This window comes from Phacochoerus africanus, chromosome 14 (assembly GCF_016906955.1).
Source record: "Phacochoerus africanus isolate WHEZ1 chromosome 14, ROS_Pafr_v1, whole genome shotgun sequence".
Taxonomy (NCBI): domain Eukaryota; kingdom Metazoa; phylum Chordata; class Mammalia; order Artiodactyla; family Suidae; genus Phacochoerus; species Phacochoerus africanus.
This window is the reverse complement of record NC_062557.1, coordinates 60,167,552-60,194,615: the sequence shown is the minus strand read 5'-3', so window position 1 is coordinate 60,194,615 and position 27,064 is coordinate 60,167,552. Positions and strand designations below refer to the sequence as shown.

Genomic DNA, 27,064 nt, shown 5'->3' with positions numbered 1-27,064 from the left:
GTGGGTCTGCTCCCACCTCGTGGCACAGCTGGAGGCGCTGGAGTGATGTCGCGGGCTAGTCCCTCGCTGGGAGGTGGGTCTGTGCGTCGCTGCCAACTGGGATCCCGCAGGGCAGGGCTGCACCCCCAGGGCAGTGGCGTTTCCACTGGACTGTGCCCACCGGGGGTGGGGGTGGGGTCCTTTGCAAGGTGGGCGACGTGTAGCCGGTGCTTCATGGATGCGGCCGCCTGATGACTGGGGCTGTGAGCTGTGCACAGGGTTCGTGGTGGTGGAAGGTTCCTCCCGCCCCCACCCGCAGCAGCTGGGGGTCATTAGCGCTTGGGGTCCGGACTTTAGTTCCTTGCCCCCCAAGGGCCTGCGGGGAGCTGCCTGGACAGGTGTGGTTGGGGGTGTCATGTGACTGGTTCTGGCCAATGAGACTGTCCGCCTGGCTGGGCCTTGCTGCCAGGGCCACCTGCCAGCCTCTTTCCCTCGGCCCAGGTGTGACTCCCGGAGCAGGAGGCTCCCCGCCAACCTGTGTTGAGAATGAGCGTAAACCTCTGTTGTTTTAGGGGTTTTGTGACAGCAGCGTCATTGTCATGGTCCCATGTGACCCCCAGGAGTGCGTGGGGAGGCCCAGGAGCTGTGGAGGAGGTGCGGCAGAGGGAAGAGCATTACCGATGCCATGCGCGGTGCCCGGGTCGCTGCCCTCAGACTCTCACCCATGCATTCTCCTTCTGCTGAGTGGTTCACCTCGTTCATTCCTGCAGCAGGTGTCCCTGGAGCACCTGTCTCATTGGCCCGAGGGAGGCCTCAGAGCAGGGGGAGCTGGAATTGGCCCTCGGAGGGGACTGGGCCCCTCCCCTGCTGGGCTCGGAGCCGGGATTCGGGCATGGGCATTGGTCCTGCTCCAGTCGCAGGCCTACGCAGATAAGGGCCAGGCTGGAGGGAGACTTGGGCCTTTGGCCCAGCGCTCTGGGCCGCAGGTTGAGGCCAGTTGGAGGGGGAGAGCAGGTAGGGGGCCAGGACGAGGGCCGAGGTGGGCGAGGGCCACACGGGGTCCCGGGGAGCCGTGGGCGGATGGGGGCGCCCTGCACGGTGACAGGGAGCGTGGGGGATCAGTGCGGGCCGTGCCCTTGCGACGTCTAGCGTGCAGGCTGGTCATGATGGAAGGAGAAGGACGACCACCCCTCGCGCCCCAGGTCAAACCTTGGCTTTGGGGGTGAGTCTGAGCTGGGAGGCGGCGTGGCTTTCTTTCCAGCGCCGTCTCAGGAGGAAAGAAACTTGAAACGTTTTTAAAGATTTCCCTTTTTTTTTTCTTTTTTTGTCTTTTTGCCATTTCTGGGGCCGCTCCCGCAGCATATGGAGGTTCCCAGGTGAGGGGTCGAATCGGAACTGTAGCTACCGGCCTACACCAGAGCCACAGCAACATGGGATCCGAGCCTCATCTGCAGCCTACACCACAGCTCACAGCAACGCCAGATCCTGAACCCACTAAGCAAGGCCAGGGATCGAACCCACAACCTCATGGTTCCCAGTCGGATTTGTTAACCACTGCGCCACGACGGGAACTCCAAGGTTTCCCCATTGGAATGGAGGCTTTCCTGTCTCAGAAAGCGGGGTGCTTCACTCACTCCACATGCATTTCTGGGGGCCCCTGCTGCATGCCGGGAGCTGTTCTGGGTCGACGAACAAGGTCGATGAAGCAGGCAGAGCCCTGCCCTGGTGGAGCCTCTCTTCTGGGGGAGCCGGCACTGCTGCTGCTCGAGGGAAGAAGGTGGGAAATGACAGTGAGAAAAAATCGCGCGGGGCTGCGGCTCAGGAGGCAGGGAGACGTTCACGGCTTTCAACTGGGGGGTTGAGAAAGGCTCCCTGAGCAGGGGACCCGACGGAGGTGGGGGAGCCTTGAGGACGTCTGGGCACCGCGCGCCGAGGAAAGGGCCGTGCCAAGGCCCGGAGGCAGGGACACGTTTCGCCCCATCGCCCAGGAATAGAGCCCTGGGTGCTCGTCCTCTCAGGCTCCCCCCTCGTCCCCCCCCGCCCCAGCTTCCCTGCACCCTCCTCTCGGCTCCCTTGGCCCCATCCCCCCAGGACTGCTCGGCCTGTGGCTCCGGGTCCTCTCCTAGGGTATATGACCTGCAGCCCAGGTGGGGGGGCCCCTTGATGAGCACGCCTGTGGGTGCTCCTGCGTTGAAGGGCTCGGCTGTCACATGTTCTGCCACCGCTCTGGCTGGGGGACCTGGTGGAATCCGGAGCCCCCGCGTGGGATAGGTGGGTCCTTCTCTTCCACCTCCTGCGTGCCTGCTGCTGTGATGTCCCCAGCAGCTCACGGCTTGTCGCCGTAGAGCCTCCGGGGGGCTCCGCGTCCCCATGTCCTCCTTCAGCGGCGGCCCTCCCCACCCGCACCCCCCTTCCAGTAACTGAGAGGCTCCGGACCAGGTGAGAGGTCCAGGCAAGGGCCCCGAGGCTGGGGACGGTGTCCTGTCCCCGCTGGGGGCCAGCGCTCCCGGAGCCCGTGCTGTCTGCGCTGGATCCTTCGGCCCGTGCGGAAGCACCCAAGCGGCCCAGCGTGGCAGCCGTGGGTGTAGAGGTGAACCCCCCTCGCCCCCCCGCTGCAGGCACAGAGCCCCATGGGCCTCCCCCCCTCAGGTGCGGCTTGGGCTGGGGGCCCCCTTCACAGGTGAGCACACTGCGACGGGGGAAGGGGCTGCATGAGCAGCGGGGGCAGCAGCCGGGACCATCCCCCTGTTGGGGTGACCCTTACAGACGGCCCTTGGCGCCAGCCCCTCACCCCCACCTGGGAGGACTCTGTCCCAGCTCGGGTGGCCGCGGAGCTGGGGGCTGCGGGGCGGGGGCTGTCCCGTGGGGCCGTTCCTCTCCGTCTCCCCCTGCTTCAGTGTCCTGCACGCTCAGAGCCCCTTCTCTGCCCCACTCTCCTCGCCACCCAGGCCTCCAGGGGCTCTGGTCGCCCCGCTCCCTCCAGCTGTAAGCATCCTGGAGTCCTGGCTGAGCACCACCCAACTGTCCGCAGGGTCTCCGTCCTGCCCAGCCCCGGCTCTGCCCCCCATGCCCTTCCAGGCCCCCGGCCTCCCCTGACCTCCCTTCCTCTGGGCCAGATGGGGGTGGCCAGGCCTCACCTGTGGGCCTTGGGGAGGTGGGACCTGCCCAGGCTCCAGGTCCAAAGAGCTGCGTGTCTGTGCTTTGCTGGGTCGATGGCCGGCGCTTGGCTCCGAATCTCAGGGGTCCCGGAGGCGAGCCCTGGGCCTGGGGCACAGGGGCGGGTGCAGCTAAGGGGTGGGCACCTGCGTGTGGAGGAGGCCGGGCAGTTCCAGGAGCTGGAGATCCTGGGCACACTCACCGCACGGCAGCCCGCTGTGGCAGAGCCGCCGCTCACACTCGTGGGCACTCTTCTCACACCCTCTAGAACCTGTGTTTCTCTCTCTCTCTCTCTCTCTCTCTCACACACACACACACACACGTCAGCAGCTTGGCCACGTGACCACATACAGGTCACGGGGGCTCTGCAGACCCTGGAGCCCTGGAGACACATGTGCAAAGGCACTTGGGCCACTGGATGCGCCACCGGGCGGTCGCAGTGACGGTGACTCAGGGGCCGCCGACTCTTGGGGGTAAGCCGCTCTGCTCACACACGTGCACACACATGGGCAGGCACAGGCGACACAGACACACGCGTGCACACAGACACGGCCAGAGGTCCACGGGCCGAGGCGAGCCTCGGCGCTGGGGTCTGCCCAGAGACCCTCCTCCCGGCCCGGCCCTGCGCCTCAGCCCCCTCCCCACTTCCTGGGGGGGCACACAGACAGGAAGTGGGAAGGGGCTACCTCCAGGACCCAGGCACACAGCCCCAGGCCCTGCGTCTTTTGAGACCCACAGGCTCCTCGGAAGCCTGTGCGTCCTGTCGGCGGGGACCTTCAGGCCCGTTTTGTCCAGAGGTCTGGAGAGGGCAAGGGCCTTGTCCAGGGTCACACAGCAAGTCCACGGCACGGCTGACCAGCCTTTTATGCCAGCGCACCCCTGCGGCGCGGAGGGCGGCAGAGGGGGACAGGCGGAGGGGGACAGGCAGGGCGCCCTTTGCATCCAGCCTCCCCTCCCTCCCCCTCCTTCTCTCACGCGGGTTTGTTTGGAGAATGACTCACAGGAATGCAGCAAAATCCTGATGGATGAGAAGGCAGGGCCGCAGTACCCGGAAAACCTCTCAGGGTGGGGAGGGGGGCCGGAGTTGGGCCAGAGGGGCTGGCCATCAGGGGGACCCTGTGTGCAGGCGGGGACACTGAGGCCCTGGGGGGACTGGGCACTGCCCACGGTAGAACCCGGCATCCTCTGTGTGATCACACACACACACACACACACACACACACACACACACGTGCACACACGCCCACGCATGCTCGAACATGGGCCTAACTGCAGCACAGGTCCAGGCTGCAGCCCTCCCACCTCTTCTCTGGCCCCCCCCGCCCCCCGGGCCTTCCCCAGGCCGTGCTTCCCTGCGCCCTGGAGCACAGCAAGTGGTGGCTAAATGTGGGTGCTGATGTGACCCCAACCGGACCCTTCCAGGCCCCGCCTTGGCGTAGATCCCCCAGGGTGGGCCCGCTAAGGAAGCCTCCTATGGCCCAGCGTGCTGTGCCGGATACGGTCAAGGGCAGGGAGGAGGGTGGGGAGGCCGCCCCCCGGTTCCCTCGGGTCAGGTGGAGAGGGGTGGGGGTCCCAAGGGGGCGGGTAGGGCGGAGCCTCTTAGCGGATGTAGGGCCACATGTGAGAGCAGGGGGTGGGGGGCTGGGGGGGCGGGGGGGGTTGGGCTGCTGCTCAGACAGCGCCCCAGGGCGGCAGGGCCTGGCCGGCCTCCGTGTCTGTGCGCGGCCCTGGCCGCGTGGCCCTGGATGAGCGGAGCTGTGTTTGCAAGAGGAGCTGGGATGTGGATGTGTGAGTGAGCTCTCCTGGCACCGAGCGGTTTGCAGGGCGAGGACCCGCAGGCGAGGGCCACCGGGTCACGGCGTCCGCTCCGGGGCTGCTCGCGCTCCGCCTGGGCTCCTTTTACGTCGCTCGTCTTATTGGAAACGGCCCAGATGCTCCGGAGCTGCAGCCCCGTGCAAGGTGCGAGCTGCCTCTTGAGCGGAGGAGAAGCGGAGACCAAAGGGCTGTCAGGTGACGTGTTCTGAGGACGAAGAAAGCAGAGCTGGAGAGAAGCGTGGGAGAAGCGTGGTCCTGGTGGGAGGAGCAGGCGGTGCAAAGGCCCTGAGGCAGGACCTGCCTGATGAGGCCAGTGTGGCTGGCACAGAGGGAGCCAGGAGGATGGTGCAAGAGGAACTGGAGCGCGGTAGATGGCTGATGGCCCAGGGGACTGGGCTCCCCGGACAAGTGTGGTTGAGACTCGTGTGCGCCGAGAGCCAAGGATGGAGCATGCCGAGGGCGGGTGGGACGTGGCCTGACTTGGCTTTTGTAGGCTCCTTCTGGCTCCCGCAGGGCTGGAGGTGGCTGGGGTGGGTTCGAGGAGGCCAGGAGGAGCTGACGATGACACACGGGTCCGTGAAGGTGGGGGGCAGACCAGGGGTTGATGGGCTGCGGTGTGGGCGAGAGTGGGGGTCACTGCTAATGGGTGCTGGATTCTTTTTTCTTTTTAGGGCTGCACCCGTGGCATATGGAAGTTCCTGGGCGGGGGGTGGGATCCGAGCTGCAGCTGCGGGCCTGCGCCACAGCCACAGCCGTGCTGGATCCTTAACCCAGCATTGAGTGAGGCCAGGAACTGAACCCACACCGTCATGGGCACTAGTCCGGCTCATAACCTGCTGAGCTGCAGTGGGAACGACGAGTACTGGTTTCTTTTTGATGAAAAGGCTCTGAAAATAGGGCTGCTGGCACAGGTCTGTGCATTTACAAAAACTTCTTGAAAAGGGTGCATGTTTGGAGTTCCTTGGTGGCTCAGCAGGTTAAGGACCTGATGTCACTGCTGGGGCTCAGGTCGCTGCCATAGTGCGGGGTCCATCCCTGGCCTGGGAACTTCTGCATATCTCAGGTGTGGCCAAAAAACAATTTTTAAAAAATTTGCAAGGGTAGGAATTCCCGTCGTGGCTCAGTGGTTAACGAATCCGACTAGGAACCATGAGGTTGTGGGTTCGATCCCTGGCCTCGCTCAGTGGGTTGGGTTGAGGATCTAGCGTTGCTGTGAGCTGAGGTGTAGGTTGCAGACGCGGCTCATATCCCGTGTTGCTGTGGCTCTGGCGTAGGCCAGCGGCTACAGTTCCGATTGGACCCCTAGCCTGGGAACCTCCATATGCTGCAGGAGCTGCCCAAGAAATGGCAAAAAGACCAAAAAAAAAAGATTGCAAGGGTAAATTGTATTTCCATTTTGAGGAAGTTTAGCGCATGCTGGGATTTCTAGCCGAAAACGACGCACATGGAGAAGATTGGGAAGAAGTGTTAGTGGCGACGGGTCCAGGGCAAAAGGGACCCTGGGTCTTTTTTTCTTTCTTCTTTTGTATTCTTTCCAACTCCTAAAACTAAAAGCAGGAATTGTCTTGTAGAAATTAAGTGCTTCGGAAGTTCCCGTGGTGGCACCGCAGTAAGGAACCCAGCTAGTATCCATGAGGACATAGGTTCGATCCCTGGCCTTGCTCAGTGCATTCAGGATCCGGCGTTGCCGTGAGCTGTGGTGAAGGTCACAGACACGGCTCAGATCCCACGTTGCTGTGGCTGTGGTGTAGGCCCGGCGGCTGCAGCTCCGATTCAACCCCGAGCCTGGGAACCTCCATATGCTGCAGGTGCGGCTCTAAAAGGACCAAAAAAAAAAAAAAAAATTAAGTGCTTTGTGATGGGGGAGTAGGGGATGGGTTGGGGGGCTGGGCCCTCGCTCCAGCCTGTCGGGGGCTGTCCTCGGTCTGAAGGCTTTCACGTGGCAGCTCTGGCCCCCAGCTCCGACCTTCTGGAAGTCCACGCTTGCTCACATGGCCTTGGTCAAGTCGCAGGACCAGAGACCCCTCGGCCCCGCCCTGGCCTGCGTCCGAGCGCCTGTATGAGCTCCTGCCCCCAGACCCCTTCTCCTGCTTGCATGCCTTCGGCCACAGGCTGCTCACCACCTCCCAAGGCGGCCGCTCATTCCATTCCTGGGCCGCTCTGCTGTGGGCTGGCTCTTCCTTATATGGAGGTGAAATCTGGCTTCCCGTTGCTTCTACCCCCCTCAGCTCCCTCTCTGCGCCCCAGTTTCAGGGTCTGTGGCTTGGGGCTCCCAGCCTCCTCCCTGCCCGGCGCTTGGCCCTTGGGAGGCTGGGACTGGCCGTGGGGGGTTGGCCGCCCGGAGCGGGCGTCGGTGGCCACGCGGATCGGGGCCGGAGTGTGGGTGGGCCTTCGCCCCAGGAGCTCAGCCGTGGAGCTGGACTTGGATCCTTGCCCCAGACAGTGAAAGCTCGGCGTCTGGAGGGAAGAGCCCTGAGCGCGTGAGGCGGGCGAGTCCCGCAGTGACTTCAGATGCCGGGTCCGGTTGGTCCTGTTTTAAAGGTGGAAAGACCGCGGCCGAGCAGCGCAGTCCCCCACCGGTGTTGGGGGGGGGGGTGCGGGCCTCGCAGCAAGCTGAAGGGCAGTAGCCCCCGGGGAGTGCGGGGCAGCAGCTGGAAACACCCGTGGGCTGGGGGCGCCTTGACTCCGGGCCGCGTCAGCCTGTCCCGTGAAGGTTCTCGCGCCGGGTGGGGTGGGGTCTCCTGGTTTCCACGGTGAGCTTTTTGCTAAGTTTAGGGAGAGAGATTTGCCGCTTAGAAGTCTGCCGCCCAGCCCCCTGCCCCATGAGATAAGCAGGAGCCCCATCCTTTTTCCCAGCTTGGAGAGCAGGCCCAGAGAGGGTGCGGAGCTGCCTGGGGACGCACAGCTGGGGTGTCCCAGAGCTGAACTTGCACTGGCTCAGGGTGTCTGGGAGGCTGGGATCATGACTTCAGCGCCAGCAATTCCTGGAGAGCCCAGCGGGCGTCGGCAGCCGGGGTCCGGCTGGTGAACTGCTCTGAGTTGGGTCCTGGGCAGAACGGGGGACCAAGACAGCTCCTTGGGATGTGCTGGGGACACTGGGGTGGTACCAGCTGGTCCCACTCCTTGTGCCTCTAAGATGGGCCAAGAACACCTGCCTCAAGGCTGTGGGGCCACTCCAGGGGAGTGCTGGCAAGTACAGCACGGCAGCCCCCTGCCCACACGGGGGAGTTTGGGGTGCAGCCAAACCAGAAGGAGAAGCACCAGAACAGTCTCCACAGCCCCCTCCACAGACCCCCCTCCCATCCCCAGTCTCCTTTCTTTCTTTCTTTTTTTTCCCTTTTTCTAGGGCCGCCCCTGTGGCATATGGAGGTTCCCAGGCTAGGGGTCGAATCAGAGCTACAGCTGCCGGCCTCCACCACAGCCACAGCCACGCGGGATCCGAGCTGCGACTGCGACCTACACCACAGCTCACGGCAATGTCAGATCCTTAACCCACGGAGCAAGGCCAGGGATCGAACCCGCAACCTCATGGTTCCTAGGCACATTCGTTAACCACTGCACCACTGCACCATGACGGGAACTGCCCCCTTTCCTTTCTGATCAGCAGTTTCTTCTCCATCCTCTCACCCTTCCAGAGGCCATGTCTGCAGACTCAGGCCCTCCTGGATTCTTGCTTCCGAGTTGCGTGTCCCCAGGAGAAGCTGGAGCAGGGGGCTCTCTCCCTCCGGAGGGATGGCCGAGTCGTGCCGAAGCCCACGGGTGCACAGCCAGCCCGGGTCCTTGCGGGACGTGGTCAGCAGGACCCTGGTGGGCCTCCATGCCTGAGGCTGGGGGCTGGGGGCTGGGGGCCAGGAGGGCCCCTGGGCCAGAATCCTGGAGCCACTAAGTTGAGGGGGGCTGAGCTGGGAAGAGGCTGGAGGGTCACCCGAGGAGTGGTTAGCCACCTGGTGTAGACAGCCGCACACTCCCGACTCCGGACAGTGGCGTGGTGGCGGGTGTGCAGCGGTGCACCGCTCTCTTGCAGAGGGGTCTCTGCGTGGCCTTGCTCTGTGGCCTTGCATGTGTGCACACGCCCCGTACACACCTCCCTGCACACATAGAAGCACACGAGTGTGTCTGACGGGGGCACTTTGTGTTCCTGCGTGTCCTGGCTGCCTCCGATCTGCAGTGGGTTTGGGGGAGGGGGCAGCACTCGCCCTCCTGCTGGTCTTCCCTTGGGAACCCTCTTGTCATTCCTGGTGCCTGGGGAGCCTCTGGGCTGGGCTGGAGGGGCTGTGGTCCAGGGAGAAGGGCAGGGCGTGTGTGTGCATGTGTGTGTGTGTGTGCACGCGTGGGCCTGCTTGGCCTGTGCGTCTCAGCACACCTGTGGGGCTCCGCGTGCCCATTTGCCCCTGTTGGGGCTGCACCCCGGGCCTGGCTGCATGTGTACGTCCAGCCTGCACACAAGCGCCCTGGGCCCTCGCCGGTCACCGCAGGCCCCGAGGTCTCCGTGTGCGCCACGGCGGCGTCGATGGAGCTTCTTACCCGCAGGTGAACGGCCCTGCTTCTCACACGGTCCCCAGAGGGACGTGTCCACGAAATGGTCACCACTGTGAGCCTCAGGGTTCAGGCTGAGGCTGGGGCTGGGGTCAGAGGTCCATTCTTGGCCGAGGGCGAGTGTCCGTCTCTGGCGGGGTTGGGTCGGGGTGCTTGCACTGTGCCTGGGGTCAAGGGTCAGTCTGTCTAGAGCCACTGGTGCAGAGCACGGGTGAGGCCTCAGCCCCAGTGTGGCCCCCCTGCCCCTGGGTGGGGCCGTGCCAGGTGCCAGCCAAGGCAAGGGGCTGCCAGGAGCTGCTCCCATGGCCAGACCAGAAGTGCCAAGAGCAGGTGGCCTTGGTCATAGCCAGGACCAGGCTGCCCTCTGGACCCAGGACCTTTCGAGGGAACGCAGAGCAGGTGAGGCGCTGGGAGACCCCTGCCGCCGGCCTCCGTGCTCACCACCCCTCGGCCCTTCATTCTGCTCCCTCTCTCACTCACCCTGCTCCCTTCCCCGCCCTCTGTCCCCTGTCCCCACTTCCTCGTCTCTGTCTTCCTTCCCTCTTCCTTGTGCCACTCATTTGCCCGAGCCCTGCCTGCAGCCACCAGCCTCTGCCCTCAGCCACCAGGCCCTGCCCTCCAAGTTCAGGGACCCGGCTCAATATCTTCAGGAGCTGAGAGAGGAAGGTCAGAGGCGTGCGTGGGCTGCCGGCAGGTGCGTGAGAGCCAGAGGTCAGGCACGTCCAGGTGAGGTCACCCACCCAGGGAAGAGGGCGCCCTAGCAGGTGCTTTTGCCCTGCCTGAGTCTGGAGCTGTGTGATCTCGTCACGTGGCCTCCCACAGTCTAGAAAGGAAGGACGGACAGACAGACAGATGGCAGAGAAAGCCACAGACAGCAGAGATTAAAGGTCACACAGGGAGTTCCCGTCGAGGCTCAGCAGAAACGAATCTGACTAGGATCCATGATGATGCGGGTTCGATCCCTGGCCTTGCTCAGTGGGTGAAAGATCCAGCATTGCTGTGAGCTGTGGTGTGGGTCGCAGACACGGCTCAGATTTGGCGTTGCTGTGGCTGTGGTGCAGGCCGGCAGCTGCAGCTCTGATTCGACCCCTAGCCCGGGAATCTCCATAAGCCGCGGGGGGTGAGGCCCTAAAAAAGCAAAAAAAAAAAAAAAAAAAGAAAGAGTCACACAGGTCAGAGGCAGGTGGAACAAGAAATGGGCTGGGCCTGGCCTCCAGCAGGCTCTGGTGAACAGCCCCCAGGGAGGCGGGCCGCTGCCCTGACGCGGTGGCACCCCCTTCAGGAGGCCCCAGATGCGATGCCCTGTGACCTCGCCAGCTGGCCCCTGGGATGGGGGAGGGGTGTACAAACAAAATGTGCCAAAAACTTCAGGGAACTCGGCTGTTTATAATGCTGCCCGCTTTGTCCCCCGCCAGCCATCAAGTTCCTTCCTTTCAAAGAAAAACACTTCTTGTGGGTTTTTGCCCTCAGCCCACGCTGTGCGCCAGGCTCGGGGTGCTGGGCGTGGGTGGCTTTGAGGGCTGGTGCTGTTCGGAGGCCACGCGGGCCCATGGGGGCCGGGCCCAGGACTGTCTTGTCCTGCTGTCTCCCTGGCACCCGGACGAGGCCTGGCACGTGGTGGGCGCTCCTGAAACACAAGGACGGGGCCGTGGTGGGGAGGGACCCACGTGCAAAGGGAGAAGTGAGGCCAGTGCTGATCCAGGCAGGCTTGGCTCCTGCACGCCCGCTGACAACGGGCCCCTTCCGCAGCTGTCATGGGCCCGTCACCGGGGCAGGAGGCACCCACTGGCACGAGTGGCAGACGAGTGGCTGACCGCAGCAGCTCAGCCCTCTTCGCTGCTCGGCCCGACGCATCGGCTGATCTTGTCAGCCCTGTCCCCCAGATAAACGCGCAGTCCCCGTCCCGGCAGCTCTCCCTGGTTCCTGCCCTGGCCAGGCCTCCACCTCGAACCTGCTCCTGCCCCGGCCCCACCCCTGGGGGAGCCCGATGGGGTCCCTGCCGCCCCTGCTCCGAGCCCTGCAGACTCCTCTTCCCACGACCTGGGAGAGCCAGTCCTTACAGAGCTGCACCAGGGCCGGTGGGTGGCCCTCTGTCACCTCTCGGTTCCCGCCTCTCTTACTCCATGCCGGCTGCCGGCCTTGGCGTCCCTGGAAAATGCTGGCCTGCTCGGGCTCCGGGCCTCTGCAGCTTTGCCCCCAGGGAGCTGCTTGCCTCACTTCTGAGTCTAGGTCTGTTCTCCCCTGTTTCAAGGGCCGGTTCCCAGGCCATCTGATGGGGAAGGCACCCCCGATGCTCCCAGCGCCCCCCACCCCCTCCGTCCATCACAGCACGGGTCGCCTGACGTCATGGCCCATGTAACTTGCATTCAGTTTCGTGACTGTGTTGGGACTCGTGGGGAGGGAGGCCTTGTCTTGTTCTCAGCCCCGCCTCCTGTCACCTGGAACATAGCAGGTGCTCAGGGAGTGTTGGCCAAGCGGTTGGGTGACAATCTCTGCTCCATTCCAGTCGTGTGATGGTGGGCTGGTCAGCCCGCTGGGCCTCAGGGACCCCCGTCTCTGAAATGGGGCGGTGGGAGGAACCGATGGGAGGGAAAGATGCAGATTCAAACTTGCTGGCCCTGCTCTGACCTCTGGCCTGTACACCTGCCGGCCAGGGGCCTGGCATCCTATCCTTTCGTAGGGGATCAGAGCCCCCCAAGGCCAGGAGGGCTTGGGGGTCACCAGACCAGGGCTGAACTTGAACGTGACCTCTGAGTCTCGGTAGAACCCACCGAGCCTAGCGGGAGGCATCCCCCACCCTCTTCTCTGCCTCGTGCCAGCATGGCCCCTGGCCCAGTGTTCACGTGAGCGCAGCACCTGGCAGCCCCGCTGACTGCATTGGTGGCCTGGCGCCCCTTCCTTGGCCCCTAGAAGGCGTGTGGACACCTGCTTGGCAGGAAAGCGGCTATTCGGATAGTGCTGGCCAAGCCAAGGGGCGCAGTGCAGCCCGGGCTCTGAACCAGCCCCACATCCCCAGGAGGCATTGGCCCTTTGAGACCGAATGCCCCCGGCCCTGGCTCACAGGGCTCTCCGCCAGCCAAGTGAGGGGAGCAGGACTCACGGTGGGCATGGAGTCAGACCCCAGCTGGGGCAGGGAGCGGCTGTTCGCTCTATGTGGACGGAGACCCGCCCTGTGCCACCCGCTGCCACCGCCATCCTGCGGAATCCTGCCGGTAGGACCCGGGGGACCCAGCCAGGGGTTGGGGGCCACGCAGGCCTAGGTGTGCGTTCTGGTGCTGCCGCTTCATTCTTTCCTTTGGGAAAAGCGTATCGAGTGCCTCCTCTGGGCCTGGCACTGAGCCAGGGTCTCGAAGCTTCCGTCAGGTGGGGACCAGACTGTCCTGCTGTGTGTTCTTGACAAGTCCTCGGATGGCTCGGATCTGCAGAGGAGGGCAGACCCCTGCCCTGGGGGCTGTCCTCACGACCCTGCATGCGTCACCGCTGGAGGGGCCCCCGCTGGTAGGGGGTTTCTGTCCTTCGTTGGGTTGAGCCGCGCCTCCACCATCCCCTCCCTCCAGACCCTCAGAACAGGTGCTCCCTGAAAGGCCCTTGTGGAGTGACCTTGGATGGGTCATGTGACCTGTCCTTGCTCTGATATTCTTCACCCCGCCCCATTGTTCTCCAGAGGGACCCAGGGACTGTGGAGAAAGCCCTGGGCCGGGTCACGCTCACTCAGCAAATGCTTACTGAATGTGTACCAGCTACCATTCCTGCGGACGCTAGTGAGCAAAAAGACAAAAATGCCTGCAGAATACCTAAATCAGTGAATCAGATGGTACGTGCGAAAGGCGGGGGCATTCCAGGCAGAGGGACCAGCAAGTGCAAAGGCCCTGGGGTGAGAATACGCTTGGTGAACAAGGGACGGCAAGGGGACGGTGGTGAGATGGGGGGAGCTGAGTGGGAGTCTTGCTGCTGGGAGGGCCGCTTCTTTGGATCACTCAGAACCAGGGAGGGAGCCTGCGCCTACCCCGGGGGGAAGGGGCATCCACTCCTGTCCTCGTCCTCCCGCCTGGCCTATGGGTGGCTGCCTGGAGGAGCTGGCTGAGTCAGGATGTGACAAGGATGGTCTGAGGCGGAGGGTCAGGTGGTGCTGTGGCTGGGTTGGAGGTCCCAGCAGGATTGGGGCACTTTGCCTAATGGTGCATACTTCTGGTTTGTTCGGCTGCCTCGCCATGGAGCGGCCCCAGTTCCCAGGCCCAGGCAATAGAAGGACACGAGTCAGTCTGCATTTTAAAGATGGGAAGTTAGAGACCAGAGAGGTGTCTGCTGCTCAGGGCCTGCTGGTAGCCTGTTTTTGCTGCAGCCTTACCGGGTGAGCCTGGGCAGCCAGAGAGCAGGTTTAGGGTCCATTTTGGGGCAAGAGGCCTGCTGGAGGCCCCAGGTGGCCACACTCAGGACTGGGTAGGCTGTTAAGAGGTTCCCGAGCCTGGCTATGAGATGCTGATTCCCGGAGGGCACAACGTGGGCGAAGGCTCTGGGCACTCAGAGTGATGAGGTCTGGGCTAGAGGCCAGGGAACCTGTTTCTTAGGTCCCCTGTTGACACCCTACCAGTGGCAGGCTTGGGAGTGACTGCTTTGGCCCCTGGGGTTCTGGTGGCTGCTGTGTCTCCAGGACCTGCACTGCTTTCAGCCCAGGACCAAAGCAACCCTTTCCTAACCCCCTCCACCGAGCGCGGCGGAGGCTGGGCTGAGCAGGCCCCCAGCAGTTCTGGCCACTGCCCACTCAGGAGTCACCAGGTCTCAGGGAAGGCGGGGTGGGCACAGAAGTGGGAAGCCGGTAGTGGGGAGTGGGGACGGGTCGGGCAGTCATCGAGATCGTGGGGCAGGCGAGGAGGGCGACAAGGACAGACTGGCGAGCAGGAGAGAGCCAGCTGGCGCGATAATCGCGTGGACGGACGACAGGCCGGACACGTGTATGGGGAGAAGGTGGGCGGATGGAGAGAGGACGGATGAATGAATGAATGGCAGCGTGGGCGGTGAGCCGCCTGGAGAGGGGCGGGCCTGCGGGGCGCTCAATCACAGCCCCGGGGCGCGGCGCCCGCCGGCTACGCTCACCCGCCCCGCCACCGAGGCCCCGCCCGGGGCGCGTAATTCCGCGTCCCTGGGGCTCCCGAGCCGTTCCGGCGGCCTCGGGACTGGGGCGAGGAGGGGCCGCCCCTCGGCCGCGGGGGAACCCGAGGTACGGTCCCGCCTCGAGGCCCCGGCCCCGCTTCTCTTTGTCTGCGCCGGGTCCTCCGCTGTCTCCGGACCGCGACCCGCCTCTGCGGGCGGCCCTCGCTGCGCGCTTCTGGCCTGCTTCCGGATCTCCGGGCCTCGGTTCTCGCGGCCCCCAGCCCGCAGGCGTCTCCCTGGCCCGGCAGGGCCTCCAAACCCGGTGCCTCTAGGACCGCGGGGCGGGCCAGTGCCGGGTACTCCCAAGCTGCGCCTCCGGTGCGGAGGGGGCGCGGGATGCAGGTCCTCTGATCCCCGCCTTCTCTCCTCTGATCCCCGCCTTCTCTCCTCCGCCTCTACTCGTCGCGCTGCGCCCCGACCCCAGCGCGGCCTGTTCGCGCCTCAAGCGGCTCTTCCGCGGCGGTGCGGCCCCTGACGCCACGCGGACCACCCCCCCCGCCAGGCCTCGGCCCCGCAGGCAGAACACAGCCCCACCAGCCGCACACGAGACCGCCTGCAGTCGCACCACAGCCCTGCGCGGGCTCACTGCCCCTGCAGCCCCATGCCAACAAGCCCCCGACACCCCGCAGACACACTCGGGCCCCCGCAGTCACAACCCCATACGCGCACAATCTCATGCAGACACGGCCCACACAGGCGCAGTCCCACAACCCCCTATAAACAATTGCACACAAACAACCCCACGCAGGCACCGCATCACTCGGTCCCCCCGAGACTCAGCACATTCACAAGCTCTCGGCAGACCCCCAAACCCCGTGACATTCGCACGGAAGGCGGATCAGAAAATACACAGCCACACGGATACACACACGGACTAAAACGCGCATCCAGGAGCTCACCCACGGGCTCGTAAGTCACTGGGAAAATATTAAAACGTTCCTTCCCTCTCCAGCCATCTGTGGCGCGCGCGCGGGCGCGCGCACGGAGACACGCACCCCCCCCCCCCACTCCAGTTCCTAAGCGCCTCGGAGCCTCGCAGCCGGTGACCCCGGCCCCCGCGGCGACAGCCGCGGGAGCGTCTCCCCGGCGCCCCCTCCTCCCGCCCCCTTCGCCAGCTCCCACTCCTCCCCCGCCTCCTCCCTCTCTCCCCCCTCCTCCTCCTCCCCTCCCCCGCGTCTGGGGCGCGGGCTGCGCGCAGCCAAGCCCCCTCATCGCGCGCCCCTCCCCGCGCGCGCCCCGCGCCCGCATCGCGCTCGCCGAGTGGATGCGGCCACGGGGCGGTCTCTTCCTCCTGTCCCCCGGTGGCCCGTGAATAATGGCTACTGAGGGCGCTCGCAGGGGCTGCTGAGAAGGAAACGCGGGGCGCGAGAGGCGCGGCGCGCGCGGGAGCGCGGGGGAGAAAGGAGCGAGCCCCGGGCCGCCGAGAGCGGCGGGCGGAGAGAAAGGAATCGTGCTAGCGCTCACATTTTTTTCTCCCAAGGATCTCATCCGGCCGCCGCGTTCTGGAAGAGACGAGGGGAGAGCGCGCGCGAGCGGAGGAGGAGAGGCGGCGCGGGGAAGGGAGGCGGCGAGACGCGCAGCGCCGGCGCCCGGGAGACCCAGGAGGAGCCCGCAGGTATTGTTGGCGGCGGAGCTTTGTGTCTTCGGGGGGCCGATCTGGGCGCGAGGGCTCCCGGGGCTGCCGGCGGGGGTCGCCGCCCGCCACCGGCACCCCTCCCGCCGTGCGCCGCCGCGATCTTGGCTGGAGTTGCAGATCTGCTTGTTTGGGGTTTTCCACACCGGTTGAGGGAATCGGTCTCAGGAGGAGGAATTTCTTTCTTTCCCTTTTTTTTTTTGACCGCAGTTTGGTTGTGCTGGGGATTCCGCCCCCCCCCCCCGTTTCCTCCACGACACATTGGCGAGGGGTCTTGGCGACCGTGGCACTGGCTTGAAGGCTGGGGGTCGAGATGGCGGGGTTGGTGGCCGCGGACCGAGGGGAGGGACGCAGAGAAGGAAGGAGTTTTGCTCAAGTTCGCAGTCTGCGCCCCGGAGCTGGTCAGGCGGGGAGGGCCGCGCGCGCGCCCTGTCCTGCTCCGGGCAACCGGTGGGAAACTTCCCGAGAGCGCAGCCTCCCGGGGGACTCGGCGCCCTCGACGCCTCGGGCGCTTCCTCCGGCCGCCGCGGCCCCTCCTCATCGCCCGCGGGCGCCGAGGTCGCGCTCTCCCCACCCCCGCCTTCCTCCTCTCCCTGCGGCTTCCGGATCTGGACCGAGCGGGAGGAGCTGCTGCAAACACTTCCCCTGGAGACCCCTCCCCACCGGTCGAGACAGTCCCCCTGCCCTGCACCCCCGCCTCGCGCGCGCCCCAGTGGCCAGGCTGACAATGAAACCTCGCGCCTGTGCGGTTGGCGGCGGGGGGGTGGTGGGGGTGGTGGTGGTTGGGGTCGCGACTCGGTCCCTCCGGGGGCTGCGGACCCCGGCCAGGGGGAGGGGGAGGGGAACTCCTTCGGGGGAGGGCCTTGTTTGGGTTAGAGATGTTGACGTCGGAAGGGCTAGGCGGGGCGGGGTGTGCGGTGGAGGCCAGAGGCTTGGGTCGGGGGCCCGGGTCGTGGGTTCCAGCCTCTCTCCGGCTTGGTGATTGGCTGGTGACTCCAGGCACGTAGAGGCCCCCCACCCGCCGCCTCCCCTCCGGTACAATGCGGGCTTCAGAGGTGATCCCGAGGGTGATGTGTGTGTGTGTGACGGCGTGTTTGTCTCCTGCGATCCACAGCAGACGCTGCTCCCTGACCCGGAGATCCGGACCCTCGCCCCTCCCCTCGGGGCTGGGGGAGGGGAGGAGGGGGTGGGAACTTCTCGTTTCCCGCCTGGGCCCTGCAAAGGGAGGGCTAGCCCGGAGAATTTCTGGGGACCGCAGTCCTGGGTGGGGGGGGGCTCAAGTCACCGTGGGGGCCGCGGGGTCAGAGGCTGTCAGCCTGCAGCGCGCCATCCCCTGCTCCTTCGGCAGGAGGAGGGGGCGAGGTGGAAGGGGTCAAGGCCGGTGGGGCTGGAGGAGAGTCGGTGGCCATCAGCCTTAGTTGGGCTCTGGGCAGCAGCCTAGCGGGCTAAAGGAGGCTCCCCCCTCTGTCCTCCTGGGGCCGGGAGCCTGGCCCAGGGCCCTAGGGCCCCCGCCAGCCTGGTCAGGAGATGGGAATCCTTCTCCTGATGGAACAGGTTCCTGGGGGAGAGGGGAAGCTGTTCTGTGGCTGGGCCCAGGCGTAGAAAGAGTTAACCCTCCCAGAAACCTGTCAGCCCCTACACAGCAGGACGCAGTGTGGACACTTGGACACTGGTCACGGGCGCATTCCCAACCCTGCGCTCAGACCTGGAGGGGTGGTGCCTCTTCCGGGGACCCTGGGGGGGTGGAAATCCGAGCCCAGAGAAGGTGATGAAGCCAGACAGTGGCCGTGTGGCCCCAAGGGAGGAGAGGTTGCATATGCCAGCGCCCCGGTGCGAAATCGCCCTGGGGGTGGGGTGGCCACTTGGTCCCACTCCCCACTCCCAGCTGGAGGCGGCAGTTAAGGGGCGTTAGACCCTGGCAGCTGGGGCAGGATTGCGCTCCGCTCTTTATGGCACAAGCCTCGTGGTGCAGTTCCTGGAGGGGCCGTCCTCCCTTCCCCACCGGTTTCCTGCAGGTGACAGCCCGGGGCCTGGCACACGCTGGGCCCTTGGCTTCGGCCGGACAGACGGGCGTGAATGAATCCGTCATGAATGAATGAAATGAATGAAAAGAGAAAGTTTCTCAATTGGAGGCATGTAGTCCTTGTTTTCCTTTAAACAACAAAAAAAAGACTTTTATAACATGTATGTCTTAGGAGAGGTTGAATAGAAAATCTGAAAGGCGGGGGAAATGCCCAAGGTCCTGACAGTCTGGGCTGTGACAGTGGGACTATTTTGACGCCTTTCCCCGCCGTCTTTTTCCACCGGGGCTGGGGGGGTGGGTTGGTTTTTGCACAGTTGTGGGCATACTCTCTGTATTCAGACTGGATCCTGCTCTCCTCGCTGGCGCTGACGGCCCCCCCCCCTTTCTCTTTCCTGTTTTGTAACCAACTCTCCCCAAACACGGCAGTTCAGGTCTTCAGGCTTTTCCAATTGGGTGGATGCGCCACCATTCGCGTAATAGTCCCCCTTTGTTCCATGTTCTGGATGCCCCTGATGAGGGAGGCGCTGGGTTTATTTGCGTCGAAAGCTTTTCTGGCGTCTGAGCCGAGGTCCTCCTAAGACGCTGCTCCTGCCTGCAGTGGAGGAAACGGGCGCCTCGTTGTTTTCCCTGATAAGTGGGACGCTGTTCTCCTTCCTCCCCACGATCTAGAACCTTCTTTCAGAACTGAAAGCCCCTTGGCGATACATCGCTTGTCTGACCCCCCCCCCCCGCCTTTGACAGAGGAGGAAACGGGAGCCCAGAGAGGGAAGTGAGTCCCAGGGTCACACAGCAGCCGCTGGGCCTCATAGAGCCAAGGACCTCTTGGTCTCCGCATCCGGGAGGAGTCCCTTGGGGTCTTGTAGGCTGACCTTGCCCACTTCACAGACGGGGGCACTGAGAGGAGAAGCCCCCGGCCCCGTGCGCCCGGTGTCGCCGGCTGGAGCAGCCAGATGGGCTTCTCGGCGCCTGCGTGTCACATACGCTGGCTGCGTCCGTGATGTCCACTGCGTCTGGGGCCGCCCAGGATGCCAGCCTGCGCTGGGCCAGCGGATTCCCTGATGCCCCGCCTCACGATCCCCCCCTGCCTCTCGGCCGACCCATTTTCCTGGAGGAAAAGCCGAGGACCCAGAGCAGGTGCAGGACTGCGCATGTCAGGGGACCCCAGCTTGTGCCCCTGGCGTGAGCTCCGGGCTGTTCGGGGGGCGGGGGCAGGACCAGCTCCTCTCCTGCTCTGCCTCTGGCTCAGCTGGACCCCAGGCGGCCCCTGGTGAGAGGGGCCGAGAGGGAGGGGGAGAGGAGGGGAGAGAAGGAAAGATGGGGCTGGAAAAGCGGCGGGGGGGGGCGGTAGGAAAGGACCCTTTTAAAATGAAAACGAGACAGGAAGCTCCCCAGCCTCCTCGGGCACCCAGAGGCGTGGTGGTGGTGGTGGGGTCCCCCCCAGTGTGTGTCCTGGGGGTGGGCTAGGGCAGGGCTGCGTGGAACAGCTGTTTGGGGGGCTCTGGGGATCAGGGGGCTCCATCAGGTGGGTGGCAAGGACACAAGACCTGGGAGGTGACTTCTCTGTTCATGGGTTCCCGTGGGCTAGGTGGCAGGGCCACCTGAGGACAGAAGCCAGGGCCTGGGGGCGTGTGTGGGGGCAGGGATGTGGTTCTGACTCCCCCCCAGGGGACAGGGAGCTCTGTCCTGCTCTCTGAGCAGCCCTCCTGCGGGTGGGCATCTGGGCATTTCTGTGGGGTCTGGGGGCTTGGACCCCTTTGTGTGTGCGCCTGCGTGTGCGTGTGTCTGTGTGTCCGCTCCTGTTCGTGTCTTCGGGGGGGGGGGGGTCTGCGTGCCTGCCGGCCTAGATGCGTGTGTCCACGTCTGCGGGCCCGCACTGTGTGTGTGCTTTTCTCGAGCCCCTGTGTGCGCATAAATTTGTGTGAGTGTCCCTGTGTGGGCCGTGTCCCTGGGTCTCTGGTCCCACTTGTGCCCTTCCGGGGACGGGCCGCGTGCCCCCGCGCTTGAGCACGTGCGTGTTTATCTGCGTGTGAACGCACCCTTTCCTCCTAATGGCCCCCAGAGGGATCCAGGCGGCAGGCTTTTGTGCTGCTTTCAAGGTTGGGTCTGGTGGGGGTGGGGGGCGGCCTTCAACGGGGGGGGGGGCAGGGGGGCGGGGAGGGAAGGGAAAATCTTAAAAGACGGTCTTTCCTCTGGTCTCCAAGGAGACCAGCCTGTGAAATGATCCGCACGTTAATTAAAAACGATTATATCCTGATTGAGCCATTCCTGCTCACATCCCCCCGCCAGGGAAGGCCGGGGCTGAGGGCAGGGGATGGAGGGTGGGGCCCGGGTCCCACGCCGGCCGGAGCCAGCGCCAGACCCCGCCTCGGAGGGGAGCGCACCGCGGGAGCAGGTGGCGAGGTGCTGGGGGTTGTGCCCGCGCGGGTTTGGGCTTCTCCTTTGAATTCTGCAGACGCCTCCCCCCCCCACCCCCGGGTATGTTCCCTGAGGTCCAAGGAGCCCCGTCCAGAAGGTCAAGGTTAAGAGCAGTCCTCGTGAGTGTGGGCATGTGGGCGTTTCTGTGCTGTGTCTTTGTGCTTGTGTGTGTGTGCGTGTCTGGTGTCTGGTGTCTGGATGGCGCCCATGCGCCCCGCTCATGTGCCAGGGCCTGGGCCTGTTTGCACAGATGCTGTGTTTGTGGTTTGGGTTTTACAGAGAAGAGACGTGCTTGAGGTCATAGAACCAGGGGGTTGGGACCCAGTCCTCTCACCCCAAGGCCCAGACCCCTCTTCCTAGTTCCCAGCTGCCCCCCAGACGCCCCCGCTGGGGGCTTCGCCTTCTGCAGGCCCCCTGGGTAGCTGGGTGCCCATGGGCGGCCTCGTCCTTCTCGCGGCATCCTGAGACCCTTCGGTTCTGAGGTCCGGCCGCACGGGTCCAGCTCATGTCCGTCCCGGGGGTGGCAGATGACTCGACAGCCCTGGGCAGCTCTGGTCTGAAGCATGGGCAGGGCCTGCTCCCCCTCAGCTCCCTGGGCCCCTGGGCCCTGCTGGCCACCGTGTACCCACATTCGTGGACCTAGGCTGCTGAGACCTTTGTGGAAACGTCCGCGCCACGTCACACTCTGCCCGGCCTGGTTGGCTCGCCCCCAGTCACCCCGCAAGCCCAGCAGTCGTGGAACAAGCGACAACCAGGTGCCCCACAGCCCGCAGTCGAGTCACGTGTCAAGGTTCACCCAGTGGGCGATGCTCGGGCGAACGGTTCACCTCGCACTTGTGGGGACCCGACCGTCGAGAAGAGGGCCCGCCGCCCCACCGCGCGCTCCGCCGACCCTGGCCACCATCACGGGCCTTTCGCGCTTCCTCAGTTTCCCCTCTGTGCGGTGGGGGACGTAACTTTTTCCCGACTGGACTGTCTGGAAGGTGAGGGAGACGGGGGCAAGTTGGTGCAAATGCCCGGTGGCATCCGACGCACAGCGAGTCATTGTCTGTCCAGTTGTCTGTCCAGGGCACCTATGCGTTGCCATGGCAGGGGCCCAGGTTTGCTGGGTTGGGCGGCAGACGCACTGCCACCGACACTGCTTTCTAGGAGACGCTCTGGGGTGGAGGGGACCAATGTCCGAGTCTCGGGAGGAGCCTCCGGGGGACAAAGAAGTTTACTGGGCCCACCTGAGGCTACATTATCAAAGGTAGAGTGTCCGGAAAAAGGGAGGGGATCTTCCTGCTTGACTGGGTCCCACGTTCTTAGCAGGAGCTTGACTGAGGAGAGGGTTCTGAGGCCAGAAAGGGTGTCGTGAGGAATTCGAGGGGGTGAGGGGACCAGAAAGGGGCTCTGTCTGTTCCCGGGGGCAGTGCCAGCAGAGAGGAAGGCCGGAGCCCGCTGCTCCCTGGGGAGCCCCTCGCAGCAGAGTGAGGGCATCTGGGAACCTGCCCGCCCCGGCTGTCCTGCTGGCTGCACTGCCCAGGGGCATCTTGACCCGTGTGGGGTCTGCCTTCCCGAAATTTCCCGGGGCCTTAGGTGCCGCCGAGGGTCACCGTGCTGGGGCCCCTTACACGCACGTGGGTGGCCTTGGAGGAGGGACTGGAGGGGAGCTGGTGTCTGCAGGGCACTGGCTCCTGCACGGCAGTGGGCAAAGCTAATGAGGGTGAGGCCCTTGGGGGCGGCAGCTCAGCTCCACCAGGTGGGACGGGGGACACAGTCAGGTGTCCTCTCCCGCCACCTAGGGACCCAGGACCTGGGTGCTTACGTGACATCTCCAGGTTTGGGTATGCTGTCCCCTAATTCAGCAACTCACCAGTGGTCAGATCCAGACCCCAGGCCCCAGTGTGCAGCCTCTCGGCTCGAAAGCTGTAACCCAGAGGTCATAGCAACTGGCCTCTGTGTCCGGCCTTGACCCTCGGTCTGTGCCTGGTGCCAGCCTCGTGCATGTCTGCACCCGCCTGGCCTTGTTCGCTTAGAGGTGAGGGTGGTGTGGGAGCAGAAGGCTCACCCACGGGGCTGCTGGGCCCCGACGGAACGGTCAGCCTGCCTGTCTTCCGGCACGAACAGCCGTGTTCCCGGCTGCCCCCGCTGCTGGGCTGGGTGGGCATCTGATGGGCACCGGGGGTCACAGGTCAGGCTCATTTCCTTCCCACGCGGCTGATAGCACACCCAGGCCCTGCCCCAGAAGAGTCAAGGTGGGCCTCCTGGAGGAGGAGGAGGGGCGCGGGCATACCCCGAAGCAGGCCTGGAGCAGGAAGGGACCAGAGGCTCTGCAGGGCAGGTGGCGGAGGCGACACAGAGGCCGAAAGACCCTGGGCCTTGACTGCTGTGAAGGGTTTATTCTGAAGGTGGCTGCTCAGCACCAGGCGCACGGCTGGCGCCAAGGCTTGGAGGTGGCGACGCTGGGGTCGACGCAGGAAGAGGCAGGGACCAGCCGGGATCTCCTGGGGCAGTGAGACCCATCAGGGAGTAGCCCTCTGCCCCTGCCGAGAACTCTGACTCTGCTGATCCTTACTCGTGCTGCGTGGACTGGACAGCACCCCGCCCCTCCCGCCCCTCCAAGCTGCCTGGCACTCCAGAGGGAGCAGGGCCCTCGGACTTCACTCCCTCCTGGGGGGAGGGTGGTCCTGGGACCAGTGATTATAGCTCAGCAGGGAGTTCCTGCTGTGGCCAGCAGGTTAAAGATCCCACGTTGTCTCTGCAGAGGCAGGAGTTCGATCCCCAGCCCGTGGCAGTGGGTTAAGACTCTGAGTAGCCGCAGTTGGGGTGCAGGTTGCAGCTGCGGCTCAGATGGCTCGTCCATCCCTGGCCCGGGAACTTCCATGTGCCGTGGGTGTGGCCCAAAAGGAAGGAGAAAGCCCAGAAGATGCTAATCCCCTGAAAGCAAGCCCAGCACCGAGCAGGGGAAGGGGTGGGGAGGGCAGGAGATGCGGGGAGGATGCCCAGAACCTGCTGTTGAGCTTCCTCTGCAAGCCTCCTGCCACTGGGCCCCGAGCACTTAGGTATTTCCTGTCATGTGCACTTTACGGATGAAGAAGCCGAGGCTTGGAGGAAGCAGGCCCCTGTGGGTCAAGGCCGCTAGGACCCGTAAGAAGCCAGGCTGGGATGACCGTGGGCCTGGCAGGACGGGCTTCCCCACAGGGTTCCCCGCATCGGGGGTTCCGTTGCGGTGACCGGAGGGAGCGGCTCTGATGGGAGGCAGGGGCGCCTTCCTTGGGCACCTGGGCAGCTGCGCGGGGCTCACATCATCTCGGGCCTGGCCTGACCCAGGAGGGGGCCGACCTGGGGGACCTCGTCCTCCCTTCCCCCCCCCCCTTCATCCTGTGGTCCCGCTGAGTCTCTCCTGTTGGGGGTTCTGGCTGTCACCCCCAGCTGACAGAGGAGCACCCCAGCGGTCTCCGCTTCCGACGTCCTGCCCCCACCCCCAGCCCCCACCGCCTCTGAGCAGACTGCTCTCCTCTGAGCTCCCGCGAGGGGCTGTCGCTGGCTGAGGCCCTCAGATGGGCGCTGTTTGGCCAGCACAGGGTTTAAAAAATAACATGGGATTTCGCATAAACATCCCACTTCGGGCTTCTCTTCTAGCTGGTGGGTCGTAGTGCCGCCCGCAGGCCCGTCAGCCCCCGCAGGTGGAGCTGAGACGGAGCCGCCTGTGTCTCTGCGGTCCCCGCTCTGTCCAGTTTGTCCCCTGGCACCCCCACTCGCACCGGGGTTCCCATCCCGGCACCCCAGCTTGCATTGATCTTGGGCAGATTTGAAATATCTTTGAAACGCATCTGGAAGCTGTCGGAACTGAGAAGCTGATTCACACTGGGTTTTGAAGGTGTTTTCCAGCCATGTTCCAGACGCCCCCAAAAATAAAATGAAAGGAGGGGTGCACAGGTGGGGACCCGCCTGGGGAGGAGGAGAGGTGCCGGGCAGCCGCCCCGCGGTCAGGGGCCCAGGGAGAGGAGACAGGACATGCCACAGCCCCCTGCCCTCCACGCCCCGCCCAGGGCCCAGCGCCCGTCCGCATCTCAGATACTGTAAAATTGGCCGCTGTTCCCTGCGCATTTAAAAGACGCCTTTTCGTTAATATGCGGGAGGGATTTCGATGTTCTCGTGCATAACCTTTTGCTGGAGCGACAGCGTGCAATGAAAGGGTCCCAGGAGAGGCCGTGTAATTTGGGCTGCGAGGGACAAGAATACCAATGCAGGGCGTCTCCAGAAAGCTGGGAGCCCTGGGGTCCCCGCCCCTCGTGCGCTGCTGGGGAGGGGTACCTAGAGTCTCCGGGACAAGGGCTGGGGCACCTTTTCTGGGCAGGAGCTGGCCTGTGCGGGGTCGGGGGGGGGGGGGGGGGTTGGAGGGCGTGATCAAGCTCTGGGCCCGTCTGCCCTTGGCCCCGAAGGATCAGAAAAGGGGGCTTGGGAGGTTCCAGTTAATTGAGGCTGAGTCTAAATCGGGAGGCTTAATAAAGGGTAATTATCCCCCCGCCCCGCCCGCCTCGAGGCTCTGACAACGCCCGCCCGGGTCCCAGGGCCGCCTCCTCCCTGCCTGTGGCCAGTCGAGGGCCTGGAAGCGTGTTACCTGCCTGCCTGTGTGTCTGCATGTGGGGGCATGCGTGGGCACGTGCCCAAATGCCACACCCTCTCCAGAGAGCAGCGCCGACCTGTGTGGACGGAGGCGACTTTGCCAAGTTGCAGCTCCACCCCGCGAGGAGCTTTCTGTCGTTGCGAGAGGACCCAGAAGAGCCAGGGCCGCTCCCGAGGGAGGGAGCGCCCAGCTCCGTGGGTGTGCCAGCCGGTCGCCCTGTGTGCGCTCCTCTATGCCGTGGGCCCCTCCGTGGTCCCCAGAGCCCTGGGCCCGGGGATTTCCCCAGGGGACACAGGGCGCTTAGGAGGCCGCCCCTCGGTGTCCCCGGACCCGGCTCAGAGTCGGGGAGTGTGGAGGAGGGTGAGAGCGTGTGTTCCCGTGCAGGCAGGCGGCTGCGGAGCTGCGGGCGCTGGGGTGGCCTGGACGCCGTGCATGTGTGGCTCTGGGGGGAGGTGGGGAGGGGGTGATTCTGTGCCCTGCGTCCGCCCCAATGGAGGGTGGGACCCGGGCCCGGTGGACGTGTTTGTGGTGTGGGCATGTCTGGGGGCCACACCTTGGCTCTGCCCAACCTTCCTGGGCCAGGCCTCCCCGCCCAGGCCTCCCACTGCCCCTGGCCCTGGCTCGGACCCCAGAGGTGCCCATCACCCCAATGCCAGCCATCCGTTTCCCCTTCCAGGGACCTCGACCCCTGCCAGCCCAGGTCTTAGTTCATCCTTGCTCCTGGGACAAGAGTGGGCCCCGCTGATAGCCGGAGGTCCCAGGGGACCGTAGGGACAAGGGAAGAGGCGGGAGAGGAGCCCGCCTGGCCACTGCTCAGCTTCTCCCTGAGAAATCCCACACGAGGTGGGTTCCCACGTTTCTGCGGCGTCTGGGCCAGATGAACACGTCTCTGCGGACACACCGTGGGCATCACTAGACATGAGATGCAAGGTTTCCAGAGACGGAGTGTCTTTCGAAATGAGCTGTTCTGGGAGCTCCCTCTGTGGCTCAGTGGAAACGGATCCGACTAGGAACCATGAGGTTGCGGGTTCGATCCTTGGCCTCGCTCAGGGGGTTAAGGAGTCAGCATTGCCACGAGCTGTGGTGTAGGTCGCAGACGCGGCTCGGATCTGGCGTGGCTGTGGCCGTGGCATAGACTGGCGGCTACAGCTCCGATTAGACCTCTAGCCTGGGGACCTCCCTATGCCACGGGAGCGGCCCTAAAAAGCAAAAAAAAAAAAAAAGAAAAAGAAAGAAACAAGCTATTCCTTTTCTGGAGACGGTGCGAGGGTGTTTCTAGAGACAAGAGGGGGAGTTTTCTGGAGGAGCGGCTTTTTTGGAGATGAAACCGGGGCATTTTTGGAGCACTGATGAGGCCTTTCTGGATTCCAGGCATTGGTCGAGGTGAGACGTTTCTGGAGACAGACCACTCCTAGAGATAAACTGTAGCCCTTCTGGAAGTGGAATGTTTTTGAAGATGGTGCTAGAGTATTTCTGGACATAAAATAGGGCGCTTCTGGATCGGAGGTATTTTGGGAGCTGAAATGGAACCTCTCTGGAGAGAGGATGTGATATTTCTGGAAATGGAGCATTTTGGGAGCGAAGATGGAGCCTTTATAGAGCGGAGAGGGTGCTGGCCTTTCTGGAGCTTATATTTGAAGACGAGAGGGAGTATTTCTGGAAAGGAGATGGAACTGTGCTGGATGAAAGGCAGGATTTCTGGAGAGGAAACGGGTCATTCTCGGAGCAGGGGTGTGTTCTGGGG

At 64.4% G+C, this 27,064-nt stretch overlaps 1 protein-coding gene across 4 annotated transcripts in view; it reads left to right on the top strand.

The window, feature by feature from the left end:
* The window catches only part of RAI1 (retinoic acid induced 1), a 103,778-nt gene that overhangs the window by 18,750 nt on the left and 57,964 nt on the right, over positions 1–27,064 (top strand). The window contains exons 1-2 of one of the 4 annotated variants that reach the window (XM_047758274.1): positions 7,168–7,491; positions 16,118–16,252. The exons of 1 other annotated variant lie outside the window; for it this stretch is intronic. The gene's annotated coding sequence lies outside the window, so the exon portion shown is untranslated. Of the gene's footprint in view, positions 1–7,167; positions 7,492–14,528; positions 14,705–16,117; positions 16,253–27,064 lie in introns of those variants that run through there. 2 more of the 4 variants (XM_047758273.1, XM_047758272.1) reach the window with 2 other exon arrangements.